This window comes from Gekko japonicus, unplaced genomic scaffold (genome assembly GCF_001447785.1).
Source record: "Gekko japonicus isolate JY-2015 unplaced genomic scaffold, Gekko_japonicus_V1.1 scaffold1116, whole genome shotgun sequence".
Taxonomy (NCBI): Eukaryota; Metazoa; Chordata; class Lepidosauria; order Squamata; family Gekkonidae; genus Gekko; species Gekko japonicus.
Window position 1 is genome coordinate 336,595 of NW_015172590.1, and position 14,603 is coordinate 351,197.

The 14,603-nt window shown below is 42.7% G+C and overlaps 1 protein-coding gene across 1 annotated transcript in view; it reads right to left on the reverse strand.

The window, feature by feature from the left end:
• Nucleotides 1–14,603, reverse strand: part of AFAP1L2 (actin filament associated protein 1 like 2) — a 111,937-nt gene that overhangs the window by 62,123 nt on the left and 35,211 nt on the right. The window lies entirely within an intron of this gene.

The following is a 14,603-nucleotide window of genomic DNA, read 5'->3' on the forward strand; positions in this document are numbered from 1 at the left end:
GCGGGAGTGCGAGGAAGCCCCGCGAAGGCCCTCCCTGGCCCCAGGCAGGCAGGGGGGGGGAGAGGCAGGGAGGAAGCAACTTACCCTCCCTCTTCTCCTGCCTCCTCCTGGCTGAATGAGGGCCGGAAGCAGGGCGGCCGGAAGCAGGGGGCGGGGCTTCGTCATGTGCCCCGCCCCCCGTACCTCACCCGGGGGAACTGCGATCCCCCGCGATTCCCCCCAAAATGACCTCTGGTTCTCATAGTGTCATATTGGGTATGAATGTCTCTCAACAAAAATATTAATTTCTTGAAAGTCTGAGGGTATTTAGATATGGTTATAACATGATCTACTTCAGCAGAACCATACACCTTCAAAGGTTCACAATTCTTTAACAATCACAGCTGCAGAAAAAAGTATAACAATCTGAGACCAATTCCATTTACTTTCCTAGTCATAATCAGAACTAATTCCTTTCGGCCTGAAATTTAATTCAACCCATAATATAGTTACTAATTTATAAAACAGGAAATACGATTAATCATTATATATTAGGGAACTCAAATATTAGGATGACATAATAGAGGTTTAAAAATTATGCATGGGATAGAGAAGGTAGAGAAAGAAGTACTTTTCTCCCTTTCTCACAATACAAGAACTCATGGGCACTCAATGAAATTAATGACCAGTAGGTTTAGAATAGATAAAAGGAAGTACTACTTCTTCACCCAAAGAGTAATTAATATGTGGAATTCATTACCACAGGAAATGGTGGTGGCTACAAGCACAGACAGCTTCAAGAGGGGATTGGATAAGAATATGGAGCAAAGGTCCATCTGTGGCTATTAGCCACAAGGTGTAGAGGGAACAGTATGTCTGGGGCAGTGATGCTCTTGGTTCTTGGGAGTGTGTGGGAGGCATTCTGGAGTTCTGACCCCGCTGGTGGACCTCCTGATGGCACCTGGGTTTTGGCCAATGTGTGACGCAGAGTGTTGGACTGAATGGGCTATCGGCCTGATCTAACATGGCTTCTCTTATGTTCAAATAGATTTCCTCTCCCCCCCATCTTAGACATGCTTGAGAAACAGCAATGACTAAATTAAAACTTGGAAGATGGGCAGCATCAGTATTCTATTTAGAAATGGAGATGTAGGGGAAAAAATTCTAATGGTTCATCAGAGATCACAAACCAAATTAAAGGTAAGACTGAGACCATAGATCAAGTTGTAAAATCTAGAAAGTCTTGGTTAACAGAGCAGCCAAGGAAAGTGTATGTGATAGAAAGGTTACTATATTTGAATAGGGTAAACAGGGATAATAGTTAGTGGTAAGTTTCCAGCGGTGGGGCGGAACCTGAAGAGGGAGGAGTTTGGTTAGGGGAGGGATTTCAACGGGGTACAATGCCATAGAATCCACCTTCCAAAGCATCCACTTTCTCCAGGGGAATTCATCTCTATTCCCTCAAGATCAATTGTAATCCCAGGAGATCTCCAGTCACAATCTGGAGGTTGGCAACCCTAGTTAGTGTTGACGTTACAATTTTCTTTCCTTCATTTTGTTTTCTTTGGCTTAGAGTACTTTTAAGTTGCAATTTGTTCAATTACATACATTTTAATAAATCCATTTCTTAAATCAACCTCTGCATCTAGCACTTGACTATAATTACGTTATGCTAATATCTCTGAAGGTATACTTGAGGGTACTTTTGGGATAAGGGAACATAAGCCTCAAGTGGTGGCAATAACCTGACACGACAGTATGTTTCAGAGGGAAATCCAGATTCATATACTTGTTCACCAAATGTCTTTGGGAGAGTTCCTATTTCTCATCTTAAGTTTAGCAAAGAAAGCCTGAGTGGTCTGAAAGCATTAAAAAATACTGTGCAGGGAAACATCAATGAACCTATAACCTGCCAGGGTGCCTTCTGACAACCAGAGTTTTGTAGAATTTGAAAACTTGTCACCTCTTTACCCAGAAAGGATCAGGACTGTCATGGATTGAAATCACAACAAAATCTTTAATCTTAGGAAGGTCTGACATTTATATGCAGATGAACCGATGTTTGTAGCAACAGGGAGGTTGGGAAACCCTCATTTCTCACAGATGTTTTCACATCCTCTGAGCTAGATACGAAATCCTTCTGATGTCCAAACACTTGTCTATTGGCTAGTGAGTTCTGGGAGAACCCAAATTGATTAGGACCTTGTCACACACTTGGAGGTTTAAAAACACCGGCCGGTCGCCGCTACTGGAAACATGGCAGCCATGTTTTCTCCACAGCTCCGCTCCTGCTTCAGGGCAAGTCAGCATCGCCCCCGAGATTCGCCGTCTCGGGGGTAGCTGAAAAAGCCCCCTGCTGCTCTCCTCCCTACAGGAGGTTGAGCCGAGAGTCCCCCCGCAATTGCGGGGGGACTCTCGAGGAGCGAAGAGGGAGCGAATGGCCTGGGAAACTCCCTGGACACGTCCACTCGCGGCTCCAACACCGGAAGCTGAAATGAAAGCTCCCCCTTTATCACACACTTGGGAAGAGAGAATTGAAAAGAAGCTGTAGTTTCCAAGTTAGGCTAGAAATCTATATTTCATTTTCTTTGTTAGCATCTGCTCCACAATTTCTGTAGTCTGTATACACTCTAGAGAAAGCTTGCATTTGGTTAAGATATAAACAGGCTGGCTATATTCCTACCTACACGGCCTTTTCATGGCCAGCATTACTGAAAGAGCCCTGCTTGATGCTCCTCCTGGCATCTGAAGCCAACCAACAAATGGTTTTTACATCAGAACGTTTTTAGCATATACATTTGTCCTTCTCACATTATAGTTTTTATATATAGCTAATACTCACAGACCAAGAACTTGATTTGTGAAATAACCCTTCATAACATTAAGGCATGGGTCTGGCAGGAGGGAGAGACTTCTGTGCTAAGCAGCTCTTTCCTTCTACACACCTTTCCCCTGCTCACTGAGACCCCTTATACAAACACAGGTGGTGGGACTCTGACAGGTGACCTTTCGAAGGAGGAGGAGGAGGAGGAGATTGGATTTATACCCAACCCTTCATTCAGAGTCTCAGAATGGCTTACAAACTCCTTTCCCTTTCCCTCCCCACAACAGACACCCTGTGAGGTAGGTGGGGCTAAGAGAGCTCTTTCAAGGACAGCTCTGACAGAACTATGGCTTGCCCAAGGTCATCCAGCAGCTGCAAGTGGAGGAGCAAAGAAAATTCTTCTGGGAGATCTATAATGTCAACACAATCCAAAATGGTGGCTCAAAATGCTTTCTTTCTATCACCTAATTAAAGTCTAGAATATCTGTTATCTGTGTCAGCATTAACCAGGAAGCATGTTACTACTGGCAGTTAAGGACAACTGCAGGGAGTCCAGAACAAAACACACAATGAATTTCATTAGTTAGCATACTGGCAGAAATAAAGGTTCAGAAAAGTCAGCATTATGGAAACAAACTTCAAAGGAGTGAAGCAGCTTAGTGTCCTTGGGTTTCAGGAAGCCAATGGAATTTAAGAACACACAAATAATCTAAAGGCTATTACACAGAAAACAAAATTCAAACTGGTAACTGAAATAACCCTTTGCCTCGCCTTCTACAACCCTACTCTTCCACTTCATTCAGAAATAAAAGCTCACCTAAATTAAGCTATCTTTCAGACAAACCGCAGCATATTTTTGAAACAGGGAGGAATTTCACATTACCCTTTTTAACCCGTTTTGAAGCCGTTTTTGATCTGTCGTGGAGTAAACCGGTATAGGGCTGCCATTTCACACATGGCTTTCCCCTTCTGGTAAAGAGCTGGATCTGAAGCGGTTTGCCATTTCAGACTACACTGTTTTCCCCTGCTTTTTCCCTGCCGTTTTTCACCCGTGCGGGCGATCTCCAGCTTTTTTTTTAACATTCACTTTAGAGCGCTATAGCACTATAGTGCTATAACACAACACTCCAAGCATTCCAATGGGGCTGATATAATGCTGTTTCGTTATAGCATTATAGCGCTATAGCGCTATAAAGTGAATGTTCAAAAAAAAAGTGAAGATCACCCGCTCAGGAAAAAAATGGCAGGAAAAAGTGCATCGGAACTGGAAGAGGAAACTGAAGACTACTTGGAAGCGGTTAACAGGTAAAACGCTTCAGCCCCGTTTCCTAAACGGGACAAAAGCGTTTGTGTGTGAAATTACAAATATATTCCGATAGGGAACCGGTTCTAAAACGGTTGTGTCTGAAATGACAGACCAGAAACCATTTGGGAACCGTTCCTCTTCCAGAATATATCATCTGTCTGCAATTCCTCATGTTTACCTTGACACGTGAGCCCCTTTCAGTCACTATGAGGAATTTCAGACAGCTGATATATTCCGTTCAGGAACTGTTCACTAACGGTTTCTGTCTGTCATTTCAGACAGAACCATTTTAGTAACAGTTCCTTGATGGAATATATTTACCCTTTCAGACAGAAATGCTTCTGTCCCATTCGGGAAGCGTATCTGAGCCGTTTTAACTACAAATTGCTTTCAACCGGTCTTCAATTCCTTCTACCGCTCTTGAAGCGCTAAGGGGTACTGTGTAAAATGCCCCATGTAGCGCTTCCTGTGATGACAGTTCTTTTCGTGCCCTTTTTCTCCCCGTGTGCGATAATCCTTTTTTTTGGGAGGGGGGGTTAAATTCTATTGGGAGCACTAGGGCGCTGCTGCAGGACTACAAATCAGCACCATAGCAACCCCATTGAGATCCCTGGACTCCATTTAAATACACTGACATTTGCTACTGCATCTTAGCATGGATTTTAAAAGGTAATTTCGGGGCAGACATTGTATTTATCATGTCTGTTTAAAGATCAAATCACTGAAAATAGCAACAAGCACAAACGTACCAGCTCAGCATGAAAAAGGAGGAGAAGCTTTACTAGTTTGGGCTTTGATGAATTAAAAAGCACCAGAATAGCCTGCTCCCTGGGTTTCAAAACTGTCTGGTTCCCCCCCACACACACACACACTTGAATTCTGTATCCAGTGAGGTCCTTGTTTCCAGGGGACAGCAGTAGTGAATGTATTTAAATGGAGTCTAGGCATCTCATTAGGGTCGCTATGGCGCTGCTTTGTAGTCCTCATACAGCGCCACAGCACTCCCAATAGCATGTTCAAAAAAACAAACAAACCCCTCTCAGGAAGATCGTGCGGGCTGGGGGGGAAATGGCGGGAAAAGAAAGAGGCACAGTTTGAAATGCCAAACCGCTTCAGAGACGGCTCCTTACAGGAAGGGAAAGGCTATGTGAAATGGCCATCCCTGTACTGGTTTATTCCATGATGGTACAATACCGGTTTTAAAAGGGTAATGTGAAATTCCCCAAAGTTTGGGGGGGGCATCCGATCACATGTACAAGGAGTGTGCACCACCCACAAGCATATTGGCATACCTCTGGATGTTGGGGTTGACACTGTAGGATTCACTAAAATCCAAATTAAACCATATGGTTAAACCACGGAGTTTCTGACAGATCCTAGAACATCACCCTCAACGCCGTGGGTCACTTCCAGTTTTTTACTGGAATCGACACTGTGCCCCAGCATGCCTATGTCATTTCCCCTCCCCGCCAGTCTCTAAGACACCGGCAGGCAACAGAGGGGACTGTCGGGAGATTTCCTACCATAGTGGGAGACCTCCAAAGTGAAAACTGATAAAAGGTGCTAAGTGCCATGGAGGAGACTTGAACCTCTAAACATAGGCCACCATAATTCAGCAGCATGCCAGCACTGGAACGTGCTCCTGATAGCTCCTTTGTATAAGTGAGACAGTCAAAATGCTCTTAGTTTGGTAAATGAAATAAACATTAATTCAAAATCCCAAAGATGCTCTTAAAAGCCATCTTTTAAAATGGAAGCTGATGGTCAACCATACAAAATATTACAAATACACTAATCATCTAACATTTCTGAGAAGGTTGCTTATGTTCTTGGCTATTTATTTGCTGATTGTAGTTCAGATAAGCCACACATTCCATTTTTAGGTTGCTTATGTTCTTGGCTATTTATTTGCAGATTGTAGTTAAGATAAGCCACACATTCCATTTTTAGCTCACATGCAGACACAGCAGCAGACACAATTTATAATTTGGTTCCTAGAATACGGGTAGTTTAAAACTCTAAAGGGGGAAGGACATAGTCTGATAAACTTGATAACATCTAAGAGCGGCAATCAAAATGTCCTCACTCTTTGGTTACTTGAGATTTTGAACATCATTTTTTTAAAAACATTAGTTGACTTCATGTTCATACATGGTTGGAAAAGGCTAAAGAAGGAATTTGAAAAAAATTACTGGTCAGGCAGCAATCAAGGGAAGCGAAGGATCAAATCCTGCCTTCACAAGCTGGGGGGCGGGGAGAATGGATATATTATACAAGCAAATGATTGTGAGTTCATAAATTGTAGGGCTTTCAGCAAAAAAAGAAAAGCACACGTTAGGAAGAGAAAAGTTTAAGCTACTTAATTCCGTGCAATGAAGAAAGTGGTCTTTGAGTTCTCCAACTTCTTTGCCACACATGCCATATATTCATGTCTGTAATTACAGAGTTGGAATCCTTCCATTTAAAAGGTTGTGCTTTCCAAGCTGACCGAGGATATTAATTTAGGAGAGAAGTTAGTTACAAGAACACAATAGCTTCATTTCCTTCCATTCTTGTAAACTCAATTTAGATCTAAAGAGTCAGTCTTCAGGCTCTGTACTTTTTAATGTAATGATGTACAAATACATAAATGACATGTGTCAAAGGATCCATGATTTAAATCTTGACTTCTCTGAAATCTTTTTATTTGTGCCTCTGTAAGGATAACAAAGCATAAGTAATCAACATCACAGAAAACTGCCTCCACTTTTATATAATTCCTCTTTGAAAACACTGTGATTGGAGATTACTGAGTTGACACTTTTCGTTTCCAGAAAGCCCCCATTGTCCAAGTTGAATTCAGCAATGTTTTATATAACGTCCATGGGGAAAACAGGCGAAAGATGAAAACTGGAGTTATATAATGGGCAAAGGGCTGAAAATGGAGGATTAAAATATGAATCTTATTCAGGTTTTGGTAGTCAGGCAGAAGTCAATGGATACTATGTGAATATATACATTTGTGTAAATATATACATTTTTAATGGCACTGCTCTCTCCAGCCAGCATGTTTGTAAACTGAAAAGGGGCAGGCATATTTATATTTATTATCAAATTTGTACCCCGCTAGGGTTGCAAAACCCCCCCCCGGTTTGCCAGGGGTCTCCCGTTTTGGGGGGTTTCTACCCGCTGCCGGCCAGATGGCCGGCGGGGGAAGCCCCACCCCCAACACCCACAGCCACCCCTCTCCCTTTAAGTGTGTGGAACCCGTGTTTCCTCCCAAGCCTGATTGCCGCAAGCTTGCAGGGAAATGACAGCTTCGTGTTCTTAAAAGGGAAACGCGGCTGCTCTTAAAGGGGAAACGCCGGCTCCTGCATTTAAAAGGGAAACGCTGGCTCCTTTAAGTGCAGGGAACTGCTGTTTCTGGAGATCTGGCACACGGGCAGGTAGGGGGGGTGGCAGACGTCCCCAACGTGACATCATCACATCAGGGATGCCCCGCCCCCTCCAGGAACACCCCCAAAGTCCTCCGCTGGGGTGGAAGATGGACTTGGCAACCCTATACCCCGCCCTCCCCACAAAGCAGGCTCAGGGTGGCTCGTAGCTGACACCTGATTTGGGAAGCTGTTTTCAGGGACTAACACACAGACAGACATGCAGAAGGAAAAGGAGGGGTGGGGGTGGGAATGCCAGTTTTGTAAAAAAAAATATTGTCATGACTGTGGGGGTGGGGCCTGGTGACATCATGGGACAGTCCATTTAGTTTCGGTCAAAGTCCATTCTGGCCCATGTAACAGTTCAATTTGTTCACCCTCCTTTAGCAAACGATGCCATTGCCTATGGCTTTAATTTCGTACTTTACAAGATCTGGGGTACTGAAGCCTAGTGCTGAAATCCTGCCTTGTGTCATGCTCGTCTTTGTAATCTTTGGTTCAGTTTAAAACTTTGCTACAACTCACACTCTTAAACACCTTGGAAATGAGGATACCACTAAGGAGTTGTCCTGAACTAAACAGACCATAATTTGAGGCTCGGGGTGCCGGGAGAGGTGAAAATGAAGCCATGCGTGTACACAAATATTCCACAGGCATATCTACAGGAGAGAAGGCAGGAACCTATTCATTGTAAATCTGATTACATAAACCAAGACAAAAATAATACTCGTTTGACATACTCCCAAGTGCTTTCCATAATCTAAGCACATCAGACAAAAGGCAAGAAGGCGAAAACATGGAGCTCAAGAGACGTGGAAACACCCAGTCATTCCCAGAATAGGAACACATCAGATAATTACAGCTGGAACATGCATGGGATCCTATCCCCTTGTGTACTGTGACCTAACAATGCAGAGCTCTGACAGGCAGCGCTGCAAACAACGGGGTCAGGAAGGCCATTCCTCCACTGAAACGACGATGAGAAAAATTCTGAAAGCAAGCAAAGTTCATTCTTCTCACCACTCATTTTCTCAGGACAACACTTGAAGTAACAGTGAGAAAGGAGTATACTTTGATGCAGAAGTCCCTCTTAAAAATGATCTGAAATCTACTTCCGTGGTGCAAAATCAGCCCACTGGTAAATAGAACCCGAGTTAAAACATCACCTCTCCCCCAGGATTGTCTCCCAGTAATCTTTCAGTTCTTAGAAGTGGAAAGGAGGGCTGATGGGATGGTGACAGCTTGTTATTTTCTGCTCTGATGCAAGGTATAATCTATGCTTTAAAATATCCTCACCAGTGCAAAGGCAAATCCTTGCCAAGAAAGATTAATTCTGTGACTTGACTGTATTATGCAAATTAGACTAATGCAATGTTATTCCAGTATAAGTTTTCATGGAATAGAAACTATCCTGTTCATTTTTCCTGCAAAACTACCTCTCTAGGTTTTGGGAAAGAAAATTATTATCCCCCATGCCTGATCTTCTGCTTTCATTAGCCTTCCTTTGAGCATCATGAACTTCAACAACAAGAGACAAGGAGTTGAAAGCAACAAAACTTTACCTAACATTACAGTAAACAACATGATCTTCCCCATGCACAATCTTACTAACCATCACACTGAACATCAGGACGGAATATCTTCCCATGAACCTGGGAGTTATTTGCCTCTCAGCTGTGGCTCATGCATGTGAGTCATCTGGAATTGGTTGCTCTGAAGGCATCTTTCTGAGAATCACCTGCTCTCTTCTTTGCTCACAGATGCTGTAAAATCATTTGCAGAAGGCAAAGAATTTTCACTGAGGGCTTTTTTGGTTCTTTCCCAATCCTATGATTAAAACAGAATGACTCTAGTGATTTAAAATACATACATATATATATGTATACACACACACACACATACACAGCATCTCTTGCTAAAGGCATACTTGTTAGAAGTGTTATGATCTTAAAACAATTCTTTACTAGATCTGTGGTATAATATATAAAATTAGGTGTTTTAATTGTTTTAACTGGATTTCATATTTAAATTTGTATATTGTAAATGTTGTACCCCGCCCTGAGCTCTGTTATACAGGGGATGGCAGGTTATAAATCAAATAAATAAATAAGAGGGTGAATATAATTAATAGGGTGAAAATAAATCCATAGGTACTTGATAAACAAGTGTTAGGAATCCACTGCTAGTCTTATCATCCAGTTTATGCTCCACTTACTTCAGGACCTACTGACAGAAATCTGTGCACCATCCATGAAGTTTCCCCAAGTCCCCTATTTTGGAACTAATGGGACTAAATCTTCCCTCAAATAAACAAGATAGCAAGCAAATATCCCAAATCCCATTGTTGACTGTTTCCACTGCAAGACTTTGCATGAAACATGAGAGCAGCACCATTCAAAAGCCCAAGCTAACACTCACGCAAAATGCAAGGCAAGAAACAAAGAGTGTGAGGTAAGTACCGGGGGTTTCTTCTCCAGAGACTAAATTCCCCACTTTTTTATCACACAAGGTAAGATGAAACAAATGGAATTCTAATCTTTAAATTACAGAAAACATAATGACTTTGCCAATTAGAAGCTTCTCCTCCCAGAAATTATCTAGCACGTTTCATCCAGCAGAGAAGGAATAGAATACTTTATATCTTGTGTAGATTTTTGAATAAACAGGATCTAAAAGGCACTTTACTATTTGATCTTGTTCATGCTCTCTTTCTCTCATGCCATTCATTGCATGATGAGAAAGCAAGAACATTAGTGTAGGCCGTTGAATTGGGGTGGACAGTTTCCCCCTCCTGAATTACTTAAGTGTTCTGTAAATGCCTCTGTTCTGTCAGGAGACAGCAAAGAACACTACTGCTGCTGTTCTAGCTTCCTACAGTCTTCTGCACAGCAGTTTCCCTTTTCCCCATATGCCCTTTGGAAGGTTTTTTTCCAGCTTTCCTCTTGGTGAGCCAGAAAGTGTTCTCCCTGGAGTGACTCAGCCTATTATTTCCCATTGAAAGCTGCAATAACCAGCTGTGGGGGATGAGGGAGAGTGAAGTCTCAATGCAAACAGTTGCTGTATTTGTTTGGTGAACATTTCTTTGCCGGGCATTGTCCCATCACCTCCCAAAGACAGTCACGAAGTGAAAACGGAAAGATGGAAAAGGAAAGACTGAATCAGCAGTGGTCCATTTTATATACAATATTTATTTTGTCTTCCATAGTATTCGCTTCCTTGACTGCCCTGGAGACAAACAAGACTCGCCCAAAACAATCCTCCACTCCTTGGTCCTTCAAATGCAGCTGCTGATGTTGCAGACTTTGAACTGAAGCCTATTACAACAGTGTATATCAACTTCATCTACAGGTTTTTGGGTTTTTTTAATTAATTCTGGAAGACATCTTTCTCCATTCCAGCTCAAACATCTGAGTGTTGGGGCCTTTGGCACAATGCTACTATGCTGGAGGGATGGAAATCATGACAGTGGACACACTTAAAGAGCAACAGATGTTTGCTTATACTGGGAATCACATCTGCCCAGCTGACTTTCACACTGCCTGTCTGAAACCTCCTGCTGCCAGATCTTTTGGCCTGAAAGATCATGCAAAGGCTTCCAAAACAGAGGACAGCCAGTGAACATCCACACATTCAGAAAGGCTAAGTCTTCCCGCAGTCTTGCCTGGATGAACTTGACTAACTGCCCAAAGTATTAACCCACCATAATTCACACACAAGGAACTACGAAAAAAGGCAATAGACCTGTGGGTTTTCAACATGTGGGGTAACTTTTCTTCTGGACATACAAGCAGCTGCATTGTAAAACACTGATTCCTTCATTTCTATACCAAGTGCTCACCAAACCTACATTTTATATCTATTGGTACAGAATGATGTGTATGGACCAGTAGCATACAGAGAGAGTGTATATGTACAAAATATATACCCATTATTATGCTTATTATATTGAGGCCAATGTTATGACATCTAGAACCAATCCATGCAGATTCACCATGGGACATCCAGCTTATGATGTGGTTCTGTTATGACCCTTGGTGCTGATCAAGTTTCTCACTATCCATATTCATACGCCATGTATCTAGATAGATACTTATGCTGCATGCCAGTGGGATATAATGTCAGACCAGGGTCAGGGAGTCCTGGATTCAAATTTCCACTCAGGTATACAGTTCACTGTTGATCCAGTGCCAGTCACTCTGTCATAGTCTAACCAACCTCACAGAGCTGTTGTGCAGATTATATTGAGTAGATAGTTTCTTGGCAGATGTAACAGTCAAGTTCATTTATTTGGCCTGCTTCACCACATGACCAGTTTTGAGAAACAGCAGCTCAGTAGCAAAGGGATACAGTCAGGGATATTTCTGGAAATTATGGGTTCAAATCCTGTTTGGTCTTCCACTGTTCACTTTTTCCAATTTCACTGAGTTAGGAAAGTCAAAGGTGGCTGGACAAAGTTCTGGGTTCCTGCCCTCCCCACAGAGATAAACCTACTTTGTTCACCTATTCCCCAATATCCATAGTTGGTTGCCTTCTACAGCGCCAAATATGAGAGACTGGGTGACATACAGTTATCTACTGGCACAAGTATGTCTACACCCAATTTATTTAATCATTGAATCGGGTTATTTATATCATACTGTTGCCGTACTAGGTCCTACATAAAACTTGAAAGAGATATGGCTGTATCTGCAGGTGTAATTTATTTAAAAAATGGATTTGCTTTGAGAAAGCATGCACCCATTTGTCATTATTCAGAGCAGCTCCGACTGAAACTGGAGAGGCATCACGAGCTCCTTGGCTCCTGGGTTCTGAACGGTTCTGACCTGCTGTTACTGTAGATTTTGACCATCAGATTAGAAATTGGCAAGTATTTGCAAACAGCTGGGTTGGACTGAGACGTTGTAGAATGGGAAGAAAATAAAAGTTTCCCTTCTCAGCAGCTGTTTCTAAGGGAAGACATATGCTAACTTGTAGCCAGTCCACATAGCACTCAGAGTTCAAAAGGACTCCCAGAGATGCTTCACAAATACAATTTTCCTATAGGGAAATAACCACCATTTATAAAAAGAATTATTTACTATAATGCCTGATTTTTAAACATGCTGCAAATGGGATGCCACTGCATGAATGGGTATAATATAATACACAGACAAGGTAATATACTACTGGTGTAGCAGATCCCATGAATCTGAATAATAGTTTGTCAGGGAGCATTTGAATTTTTGTACATACACTAGAAAAATCTTGATCTCATGAATAATATTTTTACCTATTCTCATTCTATATTTCCGGCCTCTTTTATGAAGGATCGTTGTGAACGTGGAAAAATCAAACCCTTAAGTGCTGGATTTTAAAAACAGAGAATAAGAACCGAAAACAAAAGTTAGCTTTGCCATTAACCTTATTTACCACAACAATACCTTATGCCATCTGTCTTCAGCATTTGACTCCCTCTAATCCACTCATACATTCCATTTCAGAATGTGGCAGTTCCCTCCAATTACGTTTAAGAGCTGGTATTTATTCATGCCCCATTTTCGGAATCAATAGCATCCTTTCTTGCCTACAAACGAAGCTCTAAGACAGTCACCAATTTTATATTGTGAAGGTTTCTGAGAAGGACCATTGTTTTCTCCCAGGAGGAACTCCATACAAAGTTTCTATAGAACAGATACAGGCAGCAGCTAAGGAACTTTTCAACAAAGTGCCTGCGGATGCCATACAGCAGCCCAGTTGTTCTCATACTGTTCAAGGGTAAGGATTTTGCTCTAACTCCATTATTTATTCATTTTTTCCTTCATTCTGATTTGCGTCAGACATGTCTAGCATTCTAAAGGCGAACTACTGACGTGCATGTGAGGTGAAATCCTCAGGCCACAGGCTATGCACCTTTGAACAGGCAAATTTCATCTTAAACAAAAGGTTAATTGATTTGCCAGTCTGAAAACACTTGAACTATAGATGATTTCCGTCAACAGAAAATCCGCAGACTTAGCCCACCAAATGTCTCTTCACCATGGCAAAACAATGTTGATAGAAAACTAGCCTGATACCTGTGCTTTCCTATGGTATTTAAGTTCCATAAATCCAGTTATAATACTGATGATATGAAATTTGAAATGTGACATTTGTTGTAGGCATTCTAATGGAGAAGGTTGTAGTGTAAAAAATGAAGTGAGGCATACGTACTTTTTCTCTCTCTACTGAAGGACCTCTCTCGAAACCACATTGGTGGTTCTGCCCTCAAGTGCTAGGATCACCAGGCTGCTTGGTGAGCTCACTCTGGAGCAGGCCACATAGAACTGTCCATTTAAGAAGCAGTCGTCTGTTAAGTCAACTCCTGCCACCTTCCACGAAAGTGATGGCCTCTCTACTTGTGTTCCTGGATTGTTTTGCTCATATGGAGACTGTGTTGTTCTGAGCACCTCAGGGTGATCTTGCTGGTACTTGGCCTGTGCAGCTCAGTGAACTGCAGGAGTACTATGTGCAAATGTCTTTGCCGCATTCCTAAGTTGCATCCTCCTTGTAGCGTTGGTGTATCTGGTTCGACATTTGCCAGGAGCTTTCCTGGGGGCAGTAAGAGGTGAGAGGTGTGAGGGGGAGTCGGTATGAGGGAGTAGTGATGTGGTGGACATTTCTTCAGGTTCATGAGGGAGGCACACATTGAAATGGCTCCTAGAAATGTTCTTTACTATCTCCCCATAAACATTCATACCCTGGCCCTGCTCCTACATCTGACAGACACCGGCCTGTCTGGTACTGGGGGGGGGATTGTGTTTAAAGGCATTGGGGAGGTTGGGCTAGCAGCAGGGCTAAGGCAATCATGCTGAGTGAACCTCCCTGGCAGCTGTAAGCATCCAAGCTCCTCTCCTACACCTGACAGGCAGCTGCCTGTCCAGTGGAGGAGGGGAAGGGGGGAGGAGTATTAGAAGCTACTGTGGAGGCAGGGCTGGCAGAATCACTAAGGCGTTACTGCTGGGGCAGGCTCCCTGTCCTGTGTAGGAGTGGGAGGGGGAGTAGTATTAGAAGCCACTGTGGAGGTGGGGCTGCACCTGACAGACAACTGCCTCTTAGGTATAGG